The 19,188-nt window shown below is 45.1% G+C and overlaps 1 long non-coding RNA gene across 2 annotated transcripts in view; it reads right to left on the bottom strand.

Annotated features, from left to right (window-relative positions):
- Positions 1 to 12,664: 12,664 nt before the first annotated feature.
- Positions 12,665 to 19,188, bottom strand: part of LOC118229488 — a 33,598-nt gene continuing 27,074 nt past the window's right edge. The window contains exons 3-5 of one of the 2 annotated variants that reach the window (XR_004765680.1): positions 14,917 to 15,014; positions 13,802 to 14,423; positions 12,665 to 12,924 (exon numbers count right to left, since the gene is read on the bottom strand). This is a non-coding gene — a long non-coding RNA (uncharacterized LOC118229488). The remainder of the gene's footprint in view (positions 12,925 to 13,801; positions 14,424 to 14,916; positions 15,015 to 19,188) is intronic. The other variant, XR_004765681.1, reaches the window with a different exon arrangement.

Raw genomic sequence — 19,188 nt, 5'->3', positions numbered from 1 at the left:
TACTAAATAGGCCATATGAAAGGAGATCTTGATTGATGGAGTGCCAGCTAATTAACGGGCCTTTTGAAGTGTGTGAAATTCATAGAGTAAATGACAAGTTGCCTTTTTTTATATGAGGGAAGATTCATAACTGCAGTGCACTGGGCACAACAAATCATTCTCTATCTGTGCCCACATCGGGGAACGAATGAAATGTTCTGCACAGAAGATTCAGAACCGTCTCTAACGGGCCATCATTAATCACGCTGCCCAAACGCGCTGGGCTAACAATTCATGATTGTGAAGCCAATTAGCAAAATGAGTCGCTGGGTGATCAGGACAGGGAGCGACGAGCGATTATTCAACTCAGCCCTTACTGCAAAGAGCCGTTTCAGAAACACGGGACAAGGCTGAGCCAGGGTACAGCAGCGTCCCCACAGATCCCAGATCAGTGAACACTAACTCTCGTTTGGACCGTGATACAGGATAAGTCTCACCCTTCTTTCAACCATAACTGATCCAGGATCAGCCTAAACCTCATTTTAACCCCGGCAGATCCTGAATTAGCACTTTCGCATCAGGTCACACCTCCTCATCTCAGGTTGACCTTCTCCTGCATCGTGCTCTAATCCAGGAGAAGGTCATGTGATACCGCAGGCTCTGTGTGAATGAGAGATGGTCACTGCAAGAATGACGGCAGGACCACAGAAGAGGAGATCCTTCGACCATCAGTAACTATTAACACAGGTAGAAAGATGCATTTCTTGCGTTTTTACTGAAGGAACCTTCCTTGCCCTTTTGGTCTCCATCTCCCACTTATTATTGGAATTGGAGCTGATGATATGAGATTGGTGCTCAAATGGAACCCTCTGCAGCTCCTATTCAACGTTGCCCTGAGCACAGGGAAACTGTAATTGCACCCTGTCAACGGAGAGCAATTCCATTACAATAAGACTGGCAAAGTGGTGGTTTGTTTATTGTTGTCAAATGTTATCAGTGCTCAGTATTTTTGTGAGAACCTAATAGAGTGCAAGCTGGAATAATCCACAAATATACCTGTAGGCAAGCTGAAAGCACACCCCCCCCTCTCTCTCTCTCTCTTTGAAAGAGCGGTGTTATTATTGTTTGTGTGTCAGGCTTTCATCTGGATACTGGCAGAGGATGTGTCAAATGAGATGATAGTAAGTGCATCAAATGACATCAAATTCAGAAAGAACACTGACATTTTTTAAACCTGTAAAATAATTTAATTATTTTACAGGTTTAATTCAAAAAGTCAGAATAATTCAAATAATTGCAAACTTAGTGTATAACACAAATACAAAAACATCACAGGTTTAGAGTTTGTAATTTATCCGTCTATAATTAATTGTAATTTATCCATTAATCTATAATTCGTCCATAGGGTATATAGGCTAGCATTTATCTGTAACACTACACCAACAATCAAAGCTAGCCTATTTACCCTATGGATAAATTATTAATGGGGAATGAAGTTATGCTGCTGTAAGATTCCTGCCAATTTATTGACGCCGTGTGAAGGTAATATGAATGATCCTGTTAAAGCACCATGTCAAAGCTTCAAACAGCTGTTTGTATACTTTTCAGCTTGGCACTGAAAAGTGTCAAGCTGGACAGTTGTTTGTATACTTGCCATCACCACTGTTGTCGTACAGTAATGATGCTGTTGGCATGCACTCTAAGCATCTCGCTGTAAGGGTCTCTTAGAAAGGCCTGTGAGGAAGTAGCCCCTTGCTGTGTGTTGTGGCAGAGAGTGGGAGCTAAATCCACGTTCTCAGCCACTCTACCTGCTGGGATAATCACAGAGCGGCGAGACCAGCAAATGAAGTCAGAGGTGTGAACCAAGCTGTCGCTCAGTCAGTACGCCGGGCCTTTCCAAGCATACGGGTTCAGCTCCTACTCGAGCGCGGCGTCATTGGGCAGCACGTGCAGGCGTGCGTACGCGCACACACGCATATCACAGTTCGTGAGGACGGAATCATCTGGAACGCCCAAACCCACGCATCGCTAAAATCAAGGCAGAGAATCATCTGTAGCAGAGGCAGTCGTGCACACACATGCACACACACACACACATGCACATGCACACACGCACACGCGCACACACATGCACACACGCACACACACGCACACGCACACACACATGCACACACACACACGCACACACATGCACACACACACACACACACACACACACACGCGCACGCGCACACACGCACACACGCACACACACACGCGCACGCGCACACACGCACACACACACACACACACACACGCGCGCACACGCGCACACACACACCACAACTCGAAGCATCTCGCAGGCGCAAGCGCGCACGCAGGCACGCACACAGGAAATATCACAGAAAGCACTGTAAATGCAAACATTGTGCTTGGAAGCCTTTCCAGTTTTCCCTGGCTATGGATGCGAATGAGACAAATCTAATAATTCGCAGCGCATGACCCAGTGCTTTATGAGAGGCCCGTGGCCCCCGCTGTTTCAACACTGCGGCTGTACAGTGGGCCGCAGCCTCTGAGCAGTAGCGCTAGATGTTTAAAAGGTACTGAGGGCTCCTCTTAGCAGGCATTTAGCCTGATGGCCCTATGTGGAGAAAAACTTATATTTTATAACCTGCAGATAATATCCCTTCAGAAAGAAAATATTTTAATAATGCAATATATGTATATATTACATGCGTGTGTATGTGTGTGCGAGTGTGTAATGGGGGGTAGATGTGGAGAGTCTGTGACAAAAAAATCAATTTTTAATTGCCTTGGACTCCAGATATCCTGAAGTTTGCAAATGCTGCAGGAAGAAGGTTTCTATGGAAACTACTTCAGCTAGTGTTTGCAAGCAAAGAAATGAGCTCACCTTCCCTGACCCAAGGAGGACACCTGTAGTTGAATATTCAGTGACATGCCCTTTACTGTGATCATGACAGATTACTCCCCGAGAATCAGCCAAACTCAAAAGTGCTTTCTCTCTGTTCAAGGAGCGAACGAAAGCAATTGGAACAGACTGAACAGGTGGTTAATGTGGACTTCTGCATGGGGTTCTAGTAAGGAACACCAAGAAAAAACAAGGTTCCAGTCTCTCCCCATGGTTGAATCAGATTTCCTCAGATTTTACTTAACGTGATTTAACGTGATTAAGGGTCTGCAACATGAGAAGTCATTCAGCCCCCTTCTGGATGCCACAGATGTTGATTTAAGGATATCGACTAATGCAGATTGCATTGAGCAGACATACAGTGCTTAAAATATTTCAGATAGGTAATTCAATTTAAATGTCTATTATTGTTTAAATAGCTATCAAAGAGAAACATAAAAAATGTCTTATGTTACTAACCTGAACTTTACAACTATAATAGAGGGTACATTTTATTAAAAAAATGCTTGAAAGTTACACTGTAAAAATAACCCTGTGACTAAGACACATCCACGGCGGGTCTGCGCTCTGCTCTTACTGAAGCAGCGCAGAGCTTTAACGGACAGCTTTACGCGCTGATCCCCGGTTAAAGTGCTGGCTGACATCACGGGGACGGACGGACGGTGAGGACGGCCCCTTTTTTACAAGCGGCGCACTGCGGCTAGCGCCGCTCCGCTCAGCGACAGGAGGAGGAGGAGGAGGAGGGGCGGGGCCGAAGCGATCCTCTTAAAGACACGGCGCCGCGTAACACGCGCAGGTGAGGCGCGTGCTGCTAAAAGTCGCCCTGCTAAATTTACTCAGCCGTCTGCACCTTCCTGCGCGCGCCAAGAACTCCTGACGTCGGGCTGTTGTCTTGCTTTGATTTAAAGGGCCCCGAAGGCTATTCTCAGTAGAAAAGAAAATGCCACTATTTCTTTTCGGCCATTTGCATTTGGAGAAAGGGTAAACTGATGTTTGGAAAAGAGCCCAGTGCAAATGCTTAGTTGGAGGTACAAGGACAAGTGCCAAGCTCTGAAAATGGCGAATAAGACAGATTTATACATTTATACATACTTAGTTTGTCCAATCCCAAACACACTATCCCAAAGGCATTTAATTTTCTTACCGGCACTCCCTTGAAGCCTGAATCATGTAAATCTGCACCTAACTGGAACACATTCAGCTCCTCTAGTAGGTAAATCCTCCTACATCACAAACAGAGCAGAGCACTGATTCTGCCATTTTGTTTGATGAAAAGAACCCTAAACCTTTCCCTGATCACATGACACATAAGAGGAAATGGGGCCAGGCAGGGTTCTGCCAGGGTTGGCTGTGCATAAGCTGTCCAGGGATTTCTGAAATAGTGCTGTATCAGCAGCCCACTTTGAAACTTTTCAGCTACTTGTTGATTGCAAGTCACTGTTTGTGAGAGGTTCAACTCTTGTCCACTCAGTACCAGTTCCTACATTTTACATAATGTAATTAGTTATGCATGTATTGTGTCACCTGGGGTGCATGTGCAGATGCTGGAGAGCATGTGGAGATGGAGTGCATGTGGAGATGCTGGAGTGCATGTGAAGATGCTGGAGAGCATGTGAAGATGCTGGAGTGCACGTGGAGATGAAGGAGCTCATGTGAAGATGCTGGAGTGCATGTGGAGATGCTGGAGTGCATGTGGAGATGCTGGAGCTCATGTGAAGATGCTGGAGTGCATGTGAAGATGCTGGAGAGCATGTGAAGATGCTGGAGAGCATGTGGAGATGCTGGACTGTGTCCTGTATGCGTGAGTGCAGACCTGTAGTGACCACAGCACAAAATGTTTTTCTTCAATTACCTGGAAGTAACTGAGCTGTAGCTGAACTAAATTTTTTTTTTTTTTTTAAATTGGAGCTGAAATTGAATTCTATAAATGGTACAAATCATTTGAACTTGAATTTAGCAGGAATTCTAAAATTTTAAAATGGAATAGGGACTAAGCCCAACCTGATTTATCAGGTATAATCAAAGGTAACAATGTGTATTGTTTGCTATGAGAATTATCTATCCCATTATAGCAGTAATTACAAATTAGATTCCCCTTTTCTAAATACAACCTTTATATAAAAATGGTAAAATAATTAAATAATGCGTATTAGAACAAATGAGCACTGGAAAAAGGCCATTTATCCCATAATTAAAATAATTACATACATTTACAAAGGTCTCAGTATTAGGGCAATTCAGTGTCCTGATTTCAGCAAATTAAGCTGCTCTAAACCTAAAGTATTGTAAGCAGGGAGACTGTTGGAAGTGACTTGTAGAGAATTTATTTGGAAAAAGAACTGAATTGGGGTCAGCAGTATCGTAACATGGTTAGGGAACTGGACTGCCAAGTGAGGCACCATAAATAAATAAATAATAATAATAATAAGTAATAAAAATAACAAATAAACAAAAGCAATGAAATGTTCGTTCGTTCTTATATCGCATTTGCTCAGCTGAAAATTGAATTGAACACAGAGTACAGTCACTGGACTCTACGTTGTGCTTCGCACACTGTACCACCTGCCAAGAGCATTCTGGTTATGATTCAAACCCAGGCTGTTCAGGGGACTGTGACTTACGCACGCTGCATTTAGGCATTGAAGCCATTTCCTCCGGGAATCAGCATGTGTGTCATAAAGGAAGGGAGGAGATCATAAAGGAAGGGAGAGAAATCGCAATAAAACCCGAATACTTCCAGACTTTTCGCGCCTCTCTTCTGCTTTCTGTGATTGATATGTTAAATAATGGAAGACGCCACGAGACACCAATTATCATGGATACATTCATACTCCAATCGCATCTGTAAAAAAGATTCATAGTGCGGCTTGAAAGATCTTGAAGACAAGTATTTTTTGTGCGGCGAAAATTAGCCGAGTTAATTCTGAAACAATATATCAGAGTGAATAAGAGAACGTCGGCTCTAATTGGGGATAAGAATAGAATGGGTTGGCTGCCTGTGCACACATTTACAGCAATGTACCGTTAGCAGCAATCAAGAAACTATCATGACGAAGTATGAGAATCTCACTTCTCACCTTCACACTTTTTAAATTGACCGTTGATCATTCATGCACGCACGCATGCACGCAATACAGAGCTGAGATCTGAGGTAAGGATATGAGCTTAGAAAGGGGCTTATTGTTCAGAGGGCTGATCTCTTTGCACAATGGAACAGGGGTGAGTCAGGTGTCTTATGACTTGAATGTACCTGTGAGTGCGATTGGAGATATGACTAAGTGCATGCTGCTAACTGTATAAATGAATGCATTTGTGTGACTACAGGAGACTACTGTATTTATCTGCCTGAGGGGTGCTTTTGAGAGTGCATGCGCATATGTGTGTTTGGGTGGGGGAGGGTTTGTATGTACGAGTGTGTGTGGATGGCATGTATATGGGTATATGTCAACACGTGTGCTTGCACACTGGGTCCAGTTCAACCAGTACTGACGCCAAACATCTGTCTCTCATCCGGACATAAACGGGGTACGTCTGTCGCCCGCTTTTCCCAGTTTACTCTCTCTCACTCCATCCATAGGCATGTGTAGCAATGCAGATGTGCAGAGGACATGTTCCTCTCAGTCCTCCAACCGCTCCTTTCTGCTCGTCAGGCATATGCGCGCCCATAAAGAGCTACAAGACGAGCTTCTCTTGCTGAATATTTTCTCAGACGCAGAGTGAGCGTGCCCTTCTCGTGGGGGGTCACGGCCCAGGAATAAAAACAGGAGGCGTGCGTGTGCGTGCGTCTGTCCGGTCGGTTAATGAAAGAAGGAGAGAGACACCCACAGGATAAGGCCAGACCTTATTTTCTTGGCTCTCTAAGCCTCGGTGCACACTGCTCTTATTCACAGACTCATTAAAGTGCTGGGGGTGTCGGTAACTCGAGATCGGAAGTGTCAGTCTGAGTTTATGCTGGATCTGGGGTTCACCTTGATAATGAGTCTCAAATCTAATTAGGACGTAATTAAAGGAAAACACTCCAGGACCGGCTGCACCCGCTGCCTGCCTGCCCCGCATGATACGACAGCGCTCCACGCCAATCTCTCTGTCTCTGGAGGCAGAGAATGAAAAATTAATCATTGTTCAGCCCTCGTTCAGCGCTAAGCATAAAAGATAATAATGTATTATGTGCAGATGAACGGTCACCCAATACAGGCTTGCTATGGCTTATCCTTCCCAACGTGTTCCCACAACACCTGAACATGCGTACGCATGTCTAAAGGGTCAGTTCCGCTACTGCAACCTCAACACATAGTGATGCGTGCAGGAGAAAGGGAGATGACCAAACGTATGCGTGTGAAGCAGAACTGACTTGCTTAGGATGCTTTGTGAACTGCAACCACAAGGATTACCCCCCAAAGCATAAACAGGTATATGCATGCATGCACTCATGCACATATGCATGCACAAACGCATGCAATGCACTCAAGGTCATTCTGTCCGCTAGCCGACCCCACTGTTTCAGTCTGACCCTTCTCCCGGTGTCACGATGGAAGGACATGGCTCTCAAAACAAGGCACAATGCGCTACGTTGACCCCGATGTATCTGATTACACTGGAGCTTTCCTTCAGCGAAGCTGAGCACTTAGCAATTAAAACATATGTGCACCACAGATTAGAACCAGCTTCTTGGGAGGTCTGTGGAGAAATACATTCTGCACTGCAACATTTCAGGGGAATTTTATTAAAGCCTCGTGGCTTGCTGGGAGTAATGGCGGGCAGGAGCCAAAAATTCCAGCACCTGAGGAAATTCCCTTCCCCACCCAGAGATTTAGCCTCATGGGATCAATTTCCTGTCTAAACAGGAAGTGCAGTGAAAGAGAAGGTGGACTGTGAGTCAGCTGGCAGAGTGAATAGCCTTGACTCCCCGTGAGGGTGATTCTGAGCCGTATCTCTGAACATAAATCCTTGCCTCACTCGGTCATCATAGCCTTAGATGATGTGCACACCTTTCCGTTCTGTCTGTGTTCATTACTGCTAGAACAGGAAGGCACTTCAGGACCTGCTCAAAGACATGAACCTAAAACAGGAAACCTTTTTCAACAAATGTTCCTCTGCATCACACGCGCTGCTAATCAGATAGCAGGGGAATCAGGCGACATCTCTGCCAGCTCTCTGTCGGTCCACTCTGGCTCTGCCAAAGGTCAGAACCAGGGAGCTGGTCCATGTTAGGGTTGCCAGGGTGATTTCATACACAAAGTAAAAGCCAAAGTATCACAGTATTAACAAAAAAGAGAACGAAAACAATGATGCCGCATGACCAAAAAAGGTAATGTCCACACACTCAATAATGAAAAACAAAATGGACCATTTCTGCTGAGTAATGAGTCAGTCTGGCCATTTAAACTCAAACTGTGCATGTTTATCAACCTTTGGTGCTTTAAGAGAAAAGCAAAAGGCAAAAAACATTTGACTCTATGAATTGATTTTCTCAGCTTTTGATAAGGTTTTTTGCTGCCTTTTCAAAATATTCATTTTGTGAGAAACGACCCCAGACACTGGAGAAATGGAACGCGAAGGACCTGTGTGTCACTGCAGAGATGCCTCTTTGGAAAAGGGGTCCTCTCGCTTCATGTTGTATTGCCATAGGAAAACAGGCACTGGCACACCTTGACTGACAAATTCAGTCAATTAGCCTGAGAAAACTAAAGCTGCCACAGCAGGTTCTGTGGTCCCTTATTGGCAGAGAGAGGCGGTTGATTGGAAAGCGCTGGTGACATGAATGACTGCAGAGAATGAAGAGATTCGAAGAGGTTTTCTCCACCGGGGAAATAAAATGTCACGGAGGTGCGTCACCGGGGCCTGGGGGGGGGGGGGGTTGCTGATGTCTGCAGCCTTTTGGGAGGAAGTGGAAGGTCAGGGCTGCTCTGGCCTGAGTGTACCAGCTTCTCCTGAGGGCTCTGAGTTTGTCCCTCTCTCCCTCTCTCCCTCTCCCACTCTCTCACACTCTCTCACACTCACTCGCTCTCTCACACTCACTCTCTCTCTCTCACTCTCCCCCCATCCCTCTCTCTCTCTCTCCCCCCCCTCTCCCTCTCTCTCCCTCTCTCCCTTTCTCTCTCTCTATTTTTAGCATCTGTGTTGATGGATCTTGGAGAGCCTGTGACTGCAAGACAACAAGGAACCGCATGTGGGTCGAAGGGGTGGGTGCTGCCAGAGAAAGCGGGGAGGGTCTGAAAGAGATGGCCAGAGCACTGTTTATAAAGAGCACTGTTTATAAAACTGGTGTCTGCACAGGCCAAAATGCCTCAGAACCTTATTATGCTTCATTCATTTTATAAGCATAGAGAGCAAGTGACACAAACATTGGGTGGCATACATTTATAAACATCTATTATCAATACATTTCCAAAGGTTTCCTAAGAGAGAAAGGGAGGGAGGGAGAGAGATGCCCTCCAGAAGGCTTTGGGACAAAACTAAAAACTAAACAAAAAAGGTTCAATTATGTTTTCCAAAGAGACCATGTTGACAGGCTTAAACCTGTGAAAGGTGAAGTCTCAATCTCCTGAATTTCGTCCGTCCATTACAGTGGTGTCCACAGCTTGTGAGCACTAGGCTATATTACTCCACAGTAAATGGTCAGGACATGATTTTTCCCCCACACTCGACACACACAGGAAATGGAATCACGGGAGGAGGACCCCACACACGATGGTTGCCGGGAGATCAGGGGGTTAATTAACTGAGTTGGGCAACCTGGGCTCTGTTCTGAACCAGCCGTCAGATAGTTCTTCCATTACCGTTATCCCTCTGTTATCAGACTGACGTAGTAAACTGCTGGTAAAGAGATACAAACTAAACATTAGCGCCTGTGTTTTGGGAATGCACACAACCACAAAGCTGCAGTTTCAATGGCTACCTGACAGACAGGAAATTAAAATTAGAGCGTAAACAATACCAGTAACATGAGCGAGGTAATGCAACTCAGTGCCGTTTTTTCCAGTCTGCTCTGAATCACATGAATCACCAGAATTGGGAGAGTACAAGTGACATACAGTGAGAAGACCCCTTTCCAGAAGAACCAGGTTCGAGCACAGGTTCCTCACGTTCTATTGTTCCAAGTGTGCTGAGCTGTTTCTCACAAGATGAAAGTTTCAAAAAAGCTGCAAAAACCTTAGACAAAGCTGAAAAAACAAATCAATTTATACAAATACACTCAGAAGTAATTTCCCCCAAGACATGTCCCAGCAATGTGGTCAGTTTCTGTCCTCAACCGCAAAGCTAACATTTTACATCATGGTGGGTACACCGTGACCACAAGTGTGCGTGCCAGGCTTACAGTCATTGGAACTGACCAAACTGCCACCCGTAATTAACATCTCTGCCAAAGGGCCTGAGGCCTACCAAGGGACTAATGAACACTTCAGCAGAGTTCTGCGAGACAAGAGTGCTGCAGCAGTTTCGCCAGAACCGCCAAGACATATGAAATCATATTGATATTTTTTCCTTTTACTAAATTAGAACTACGGGCTGATAGCTCAGCAGAGCCTTCGGGTTTATGATCTATACAGAAAAGTTAAGATATTGCACCAAAATAGTAAATAAAAGTAAAATAAATCAATAATTCAATAAAAAATAAGCAAAATGGTCATGGGCAGTGCATTGACTGACTAGGTTTTAATTGCCAAACTTTCTGTATTAGGCTGTATTCCTAACTCAAACTTTAAACCATGATGGACAGGACCAAAAAGCTTTTCAGACACCAGACTGATTCAGGCTGAAGGGACAGGTGGTGGAGCAGGTCCAGTTCATTAGGTACCTGGCGTGGGCATCCTGTTTTTTTCCCCCAGCAAGTTGACACCGTGTACCGGAAGATCCAGCAGTTCCTGATCCTACTGAGGAAGCTAAGGGGTTTCAACATCAAGCAGGACATTTTAGCAGCTGTCTACATTCCTCACTGAATCAGAGCCGACCTTTAACATCACATCCTGGTTGACCATCCCCTCAGTCAAAAGCAAAACAAAACGTTCAAGGGTCATCAACCAAGCAAGCAAAATAACCGGCACCACCCAGCCACAACTATCAGAACTCTATAAACAGTCTGTCAGAGGGAAGGCTACTCTCATTATACTGAGCTCCTCACACCCCTCCACACCTCCATCTGGACACGGCTTTAAAGTTCCACGGGCCAAGAAAAACATCTCCAAAAAATCTTTCATTCGCTCTGCAATATCCATCACAAGCAAACAATAAGGAATGAATCTGCACAAGACATTGTGTTCATATCAGAAGCTTTTGTCAAAGAGAATGTACATGAACACATAGTCAAAGCATTCTTAATTTGAATCAGATGAAATGGAAGGAGGGAAGGAGAGAGCGCATTCAACCAATTACCCTGAGTATATAGCTCGGCTGATTAATAGTCAGAGTACATTTATCATTAGAGAGTCGATTAATACAGAGAACACAAAGAGTTAGGCTGCGCGCCACCATTGCTCAGTCATTAGCCTAAGCACAGAGCTCTGCTGATGAACAGAAAACCAGAGTGCATTCACCACGGCGATTATCCCAAACACCGAACTCAACAGATAAACACATCACACAGCAAAACAATCAACACAGGTGGTGTAACTAACCATTAGAACATATAATTGACCTGAACACACACACACACACACACACACACACACACACAGACCTTCATTATTATATTAAAAATGAAGTTGGTCCGTGATGGTAGCGCAGCAAATTAATAGATATCCTTGGCGAGTGGCTATGCATACATATATTGTTTGGCAGCCGTGTGGCCGACAGCTCGAGTGCTTTATAAATAGTCATGAGTCTTAGCGGTGCACCTTTTTCTGAATAAACTGTGGAGAGGTCCTGACTCAGTCGGAGTCCTGCCAGACAGTCGAGGCGCGCTTCCATTTTTCACCCCAAGCCATCAAACAAATGACCAACCACTCAGAGAGGGCTCAACAACTGAGGCAACCAGTATGAATATTTATATATTTTTTGTCCCACAGGCAAAAAATGAAAAGCTATCGCGGTGCGCAACAGGGTCAGCTAGCCTGAGCTCTAATGCTAAAACCAGGTTTGCACAAGGGCCTAAAATCCCAAGAAAGGGAAAGTGTACACAGTGTACATTTCAGTGCGCGCATGCGGCCACGCGTGAGAAAGACAAAAGAGGAAACCTTTGTATGAACTGCTGGAAAACAGCCAGTCCCATCACTGGCTAATCGCCGTGGTTGTTTCACATATCCCATAAAAGCATAGACTCCAGGCTGTATTTCTAAGTCAGTCAGGTTTCTATAATGCTGCCAGTCTTTGGTGCTTTGCTTCACATTTGAATATAGCAGACACTCATGGCCTGGCAATCAAACCAAGCTAGGACCCCGGGTCTAGAATGAAGTCCTCAAGCTCACTGGTCAAGCGCATGCCCAGTGCAGCACATTCCATAAACCAAGATCAAACCTGCTGAACAGATGGCCACTAATGCACAGCACCTTCACTGAGAGAGAAAGGTGAGGGGGGGTCGTTCCGTGCAGGAGAGTCATCTTGGTGGTAGGCCAAAAGCCTTGCTCTTGGCAGTCAAAGGTATTCCCCTGCTGAAGAGTTCTGTGTGCGATTAACCTCTCCTCAAATAAAACAACTCCTCTCCGCCTTCTGCTTCATCAACACCACCTGTCATGGAACCAAACAGGCATTTTTCCATGAAAAGGTTTTTTTTTTTTTTTTTTTTTTTTTTACAAGCAAATTACAAAATAACGGAAAAAAGAACATTGCCATTATCCATTTATTAGTAATTTATCATTAGACATTAACTACATAAACAACATTTCCTCACCACGTAGACCGCCATTAACAATGTCAATGCTGCTGAAGCCAAGCGATAAATAATTGTAGCCTATTTGGTGAATTCTGAGACCACAGTCAGTTTAGGAAAGGCAGAGACTTCAGTCAGACACCCTGAAGAACAGCCCAGCCAATGTAGGGTCGTACTGGGGGCCACTGGACACCTTGGAACCAAAGCACTGCTGCCTCTCCTCTTAGAGCAGCTGGTTATATGCAGCCACCCGTCAGAATGGGATTGCCAGAGAGAAAGTAGGGAAAGCAAGAAATTAAACAGATTACTGGTCACGGCCGCAATTACCATGCAAATGATCAAAATCCAATTAAAGCGGAGATTTGCAGTCAGGGATTACACTTTTGTTTTCGATACATGGGTTTTGTGTTTAAGTCAGAGAAGCAAAATGAAACACCCAAGGATAATTACACTCATGTGGCTGTTAAATTACATTTGGAGTTGGGCCTTCATTCACTAGAAAATTGTACGTAGACATGTTGGCAGTAACAGGGCCTTCAAATATTTTCTGCTCTGAAATCATTTGAAAACTCTGGTTTTTAGAGAATTACGGATGGCAGCTCTCCTCCTTTCACAAACAGGGGATTTACGGGATTCCCCTAGGGATTGCCTTTTTTGTGTGGGGCCATGTGTGGGGTAGTGAAAGGCGTATCATCAATCCCACCATCCCTTTCACCACCCCCTCCCCCTTTGCCCACAAGCAATGTCGAACAAGACCGTATCATGTCTGAGGCTTTCAGATAAAACGTTTCACGTGCCGGCATGTACTGTACGTGCTGCAGGTCAGCTGCGGCTCCCCACAAAATGACAATTGATGTCGCCAGTCAGTATCACGGGATTCAAAAACATGAATCCTATGCATAGCTATTTATTTGCACCTTTCATAATTTAACAAATCCAAGATAACATGACAAAAATCTTCCTGAAGTGCATGCGGTTGTACTGTACAATTTTCAAATTAAAGATCTGCACTCGTGTCAGTGTAGTTTCTTTGCGAGCTGATAATCACAGTACCACAGAAAGAATCACAATTACCACCCACTGTGTTCTGAACTATCGCAAAGACTGACCGATTCCATTTAACAGTGTTGCATCTCATTGGCTCCTCCAGTGCATCGACACATCGTCTGTGCGGCTTCTAAAGGCTGCAGGGCTTCGAAATGAGATTTTAGTGATTAAACTACTTAATTTTCCGTGACAGAAACAGCAGATTCAAACAGAGATCCGGTGAGACAGAGGCATTAACTGAAAATGCAATGCATGTCTACAGTACAGCTTTCCAGGAGACTAAATAAGCATTAAAAGATCACAGACACAGCCATGCTTTATGATACAGTGATACGACACAGAGGAAATAATCAGCACACTTGCAGTATATATTAACAGTATTCAGCTCCTAGCACTTAACATGCAAAACACGCGCCACTAATGGTCCACATTAAAATGATCTGATGTGCAGTCTCACTGTGAACATACAGTAAGGGGCGTGGCCAGACATTGGTTCATTAACGGCCGGAACGTCCTCTTGTTCCATGACCTGAGTAGCATTGTCCCACACAGTGCCAGTTCAGGCAGTGGTGCAATTTAAGGCATGCCTGATTCGTCACTGGCCCCCAAGTGAATCATTCTTCTTCTTCAGAAAGCCCAGGGAATTAAAAGTGTTTTCTTCTTTGCATGAGTCATTCAAGCCTGCTAAGGAAATGTAACATTAGCAACATTTCCCAGAGAAAGAGAGAGGGTGAGTGAGTAAGTGAGAGAGAGAGAGAGAGAGTGACAGAGTGAGGGAGAGAGAGAGAGCGAGCACTGTGAGCACTGACCAAGTACAAACAGGAATGCACTGAAGCATTCCATCAACTGAGATGCCGAAACAAAAGCCATCATTGACAAAACAGCCCAGAGATTATGGGAAAGGGACCTTGGAGCTGAGCGACAGACAAAAACATTGCGGAATGCCAGGGAGCTTGTTATGTGTTATGAAGAAAAGCGAAAAAAAAGCCTCAAACATCCGTACATTATTGAGGCATTGAACAGGGAGATTTCCCCCCAGACAAAAAACTGGTTCATTGGAGAACCTGCACATCCTTGGGTAGATTTAGTTTGGAGGTGGTCAAATAACTTGGACTTTGCCATAATCAGAGCAAAAAGGAGAAAAAGTAAGATGGAAAATTCTGCCACAGAGCCTTACCATTTTCCTAAAGCTGGAAACATCTTTGGCCATGAGCCAGGAGGATGGTAATAGATTTGTGGCACCCAGGCAGCATCCAGCTGACCTCTGCCGTGAACCTTGGATCACATGGGATTCGGTTGGCATAGGAACCATTTGTGACTCAGATTCTGTCTTACTTGCTTGCTTGCTTTTATGAGACATCAACCTTTGGGGGTGGGGCAGGGGGGCACCTTTATGCAAAATGCAATCACTGAGAGCACACACAATGGTTATAAATAGATCAATGTTAATTAGCGCATGTCAGGCAATAATTAATTTAAATTAATTTAGAATCATTAAGAATGGAGGGAGGGCAATGGCCAACTTGGGCTCTATATACAATTTTAAAAGATGGGAAAACTAGACTGAAATCAGGTCAGAACACTGCATGTTTGCTCTCAGCACAGACCAGAGATAATAGTACCAGAATTATTCTTTATAAGATCTCCTGGCATAACAATGTGAATGAAATTGTTGGCCATGAATAGTCATTTAGATTCATATAAAAATGATCAGGAACACAGGGGCTGTGTAGTATCTGCTGGAGAAATGAAGAAGAACAGAATGTACCGTCAGTTTGCAACAAATGCACGCACGCACGCACACACACACACAGACACACACACACTGCACACACGCAGAGAGAGAGAGAGAGAGAGACAGACAGACATATACACACACACACACACACACAGAAAATTCTGAATGGAAAAAGCAGCTAGCAAAAAAGGAACACTTTCAAAAACATCCACTGGGACATGCCGCACGGGCAACCAGTGGTATCTTTCTTTGTTCTACAGGGCATACTTGTATACTGATACAACACGTAAGGAATGGTGTCAGGAGAAACAAATCCTCAAATAAAGAATGGAAAAGGACTATTGCCCAAAGAATGTTACAGTGGTATCTCTCCCTCTCCATAAATACAGCCATCATTTAGAACTTGCCCACTCGATAATCCCAGCAATCCTTGTTTGTCCAACATGCTTTGTATTGAGATGGTCTACTGAGACTGTGTCGTAGTCAGTAAAGATAACATGCCATACTCCTGACTGTAACCCCACTGCACAGGGAGAGGTTCTGTAATAAGGGGTTACAAACTACTGGAAAGGAAAACACAAAATAACCTGTCATTTCCTCTCCTGAGGTCAGGACTAATTCAGAAACTGAACACTATTTTCTCAGCCTCATTCTACACTGGTTTGTCCGTACTTCATTAAATTTTTGCCTGTTGTTCAAACAGGTGAAGCTGTACGGGGTAGCGGTTTGTGAGGCGGAAGGCTTTTAATCAGGGGAGCTGCGGGTTCGAAAGACAGGCAGGGGGGCTGCTGACGTCCCCCTGACCGAGCTATTTATTCAACCTGGGCTGCTTCAGTAAACATCAACCTGTGTAAACACGCAAGGCAATTAAGTTGTGCTAAACACGAGTGACCGTTAAGCAAATATGCAACGACATGGAAGGCCCCTACAGGAAATCACCAAACTAATAAAGTTCAGCTGCCCCGAGGCTGACAAACAGTTTCGCTCATCTCCACCTCTCTCGCATATTCACCCAGACAGATGATGGGAGGGGTGGTATTGGGCCTGGGAACAGCTGGAGGAAGCTCCTTCCAGGCTGGGACAGATTCCTGTTACTCCTAGGAAACGCACCCCAATTTAAATTAGTCAGGAGAACAGACTCAGAGCAAAACAAGTGTCTCCACCCGCCCAATAAAACCAAAGTCATTCCTCCTCCCACATAATATTGCCACACGAAATCCGCGGCCGACCTCGAATCGCGACAAGAAAAAGATGACCTCCTCGTACACGACCGCTGCGATCTCACCTCTCGTCCGCACTGCAATCTGTCAGAGAAAAGATGAGATTCCTTTCGCTGTCGCACACTGAACGTCACTTTCTCAAAGCGTCAGCGAAGGACGGCGCACAGCTACGTCGCCTGAGACGCGGTAACAGCCACTGAAGATCTGCAAACTGTGTTAACAAGGATTCGCACGGTTCGCCCTTCCCAGCGACGACACTTTTGCCATCAACCGTCATCAGACCCGCGCCGTGATGGAAACAGAGTATGTTCTCCATCCACGTTCAAGAACAGGTCATCCTCATCAAAATGGAATGTGCAAAGCCTGGTCAGAGACTGCTAAAACATTACTGTTCCTTAGCCCCTGGAACCGCCACAAGTAAACAGCCACAAGTAGACAGATTATGGTCATAGCTTTTCACAACCACCTCTTGCGAGCTGTGAGCTGCTGTGGCGTGTGACTGTTAGAGCTTTCCTGCTGTCTTTTGGTCCTAAGCTGCAGAGCTACAGGCACAATGGGGAAGCACATCAATACAATCAAGCCCATCTTCCCAGGACAAAAGCCTGTCATGCTTCCCATCCATTTAGCATATTGAACGTCGAGAAGGCTACATCAATACCCAGACACACACAAATGCAAACAGCAACACACGCCCATGCATACACGCACACACACATGCACACACACACACACACACACCACGGTAGTGTCACATTAGGGTCCACGCCTTCACTCAAAGCCCAGAGGAAGCATGAAAAGTATCAGCGCACGAAGCTTCAAGCACTCCCTCAAACTTACCGAGGCAGTAGACAGGTAACCAATTAGAAATCCGCCCATTCACACTAAACTGAGCACAGCAAACAGTTTGGACAGCACAGAAAAAAAACAGAGGTGTTTTACAATAATGAGCAACTGGGATGTAACAGGGCGAGAACTGCATAAGTGTGTTCTGAAGAAACAAGCACGGAACCGTCCAGACCCACGGCGCAGCTCACTTCCGCAGACACGTTTTAGCTGGCATCACCTGCGCATGCATCCTACTAAACGAAGCACCACCTGCGCATGCGTCCCACAAAACGTCCCTCAAAAGTTGTCTGTGAGTGAGTGAGTGACCACAATTTGCCATGCATAGCCCGCGCCGGCAGTGCCTGCGCGCCGTGGGAAAAAGAAGAGATGTTATTCACTGAAGAATTGAAGCTTGAAATAAATTACTAACGTTTTAACGCCTACTAGAGTAATCCAGCAAATGTGTGTGATTCTGAGCCACAGTAAAACTGTTCAGTCGGGTATACAGTACCACACACGTATGCGCACGCACACACTCACAAATGCACAAGTCACAGGCTCCTGCAAGGCTAATTTGTACATTGTGGGGGACGTCCAACCTTTCCTGGGTGTAATTTTCTCAAAGTACCGTCCTCCGTGCTCTTTTTAAGAGCCCGGCACTGATGGAAAGATTGTCGCCTGCCTGAACGGAGCCGTAAATCACCAGCTTTCATTTAAGAGATTCCTTTCAACATCCCCCCCCCCCTTCCTTCCTGGCTCTCTCCAAGCAGAGAGCTGCACTTGGCCTTGGCAAGCATACTTTATAGGTATCGGGCCAGCACACTAATTCAACAATCTCCCTGCAAACGGCCATATTAATTTGTGCAATCTCTATCCACTCTCTATACCAGAAAACCTATGTAAAACTTAAAAATAGGAAGACTGTTACAAATAAGCCTGTGAGGTGAATGAGCAGCACCACTCATCAATTCAACCGCACTACCACCTTCTTATTAATTTCCTTTCACAGGTGAACATAAGGACATCTCTTTATGCCTACGGTGAAGTACTATTACACAACTGTTTATCATGCTAGGCAACATGGTGGTCGTCCATTGGCTCTGGTGAGGCCCGCCTCCTGGTTAAAAGTGGTCAGGGAAGATTTAATGTGATGCTCTGTTGGTAAAAGGATGCTCATTTAATAAAAGAGTTCGTTACTCCTGCAGCTTCGACAGTTGGGCTTGTGTCTCAGGAGACTGTAGGCTATTTACAGGGCTCACTGGCTGAGACTGAGAGAACATGCAACCACATAATGAATGCTACAAACAAATAATCCTCACATGCTACAAACACATAATAAATGATAAATACCGAATAATAAATAAATAATGCTACAAATAAATAATCCTTACCCATAAATAATTGCAACAGTACACACACATTTCCTCATTGTTATTAGGAATGCCCAGCCCCAAAACGTCCGTCCATCCGCTGCAATATGCTCCCTCAAATCAGAACGGGCACACACTGCAACGCGCGCAGCGACCGCTACTTTCCCAACTCTGCTGCGGCTACCTGCCCGAAGAGGCCGGAAGACCAGAAGAGTCGCTAGCGAGCGACACGACGGGACTGCCCTGCGGACCGAAGCCCTGCCTTCCTTAGCGAAGCTATTGCCAATTATACGTCA

This window comes from Anguilla anguilla, chromosome 6 (genome assembly GCF_013347855.1).
Source record: "Anguilla anguilla isolate fAngAng1 chromosome 6, fAngAng1.pri, whole genome shotgun sequence".
NCBI classification, from domain to species: Eukaryota; Metazoa; Chordata; class Actinopteri; order Anguilliformes; family Anguillidae; genus Anguilla; species Anguilla anguilla.
This window is presented reverse-complemented; position numbering and strand designations above follow the sequence as displayed.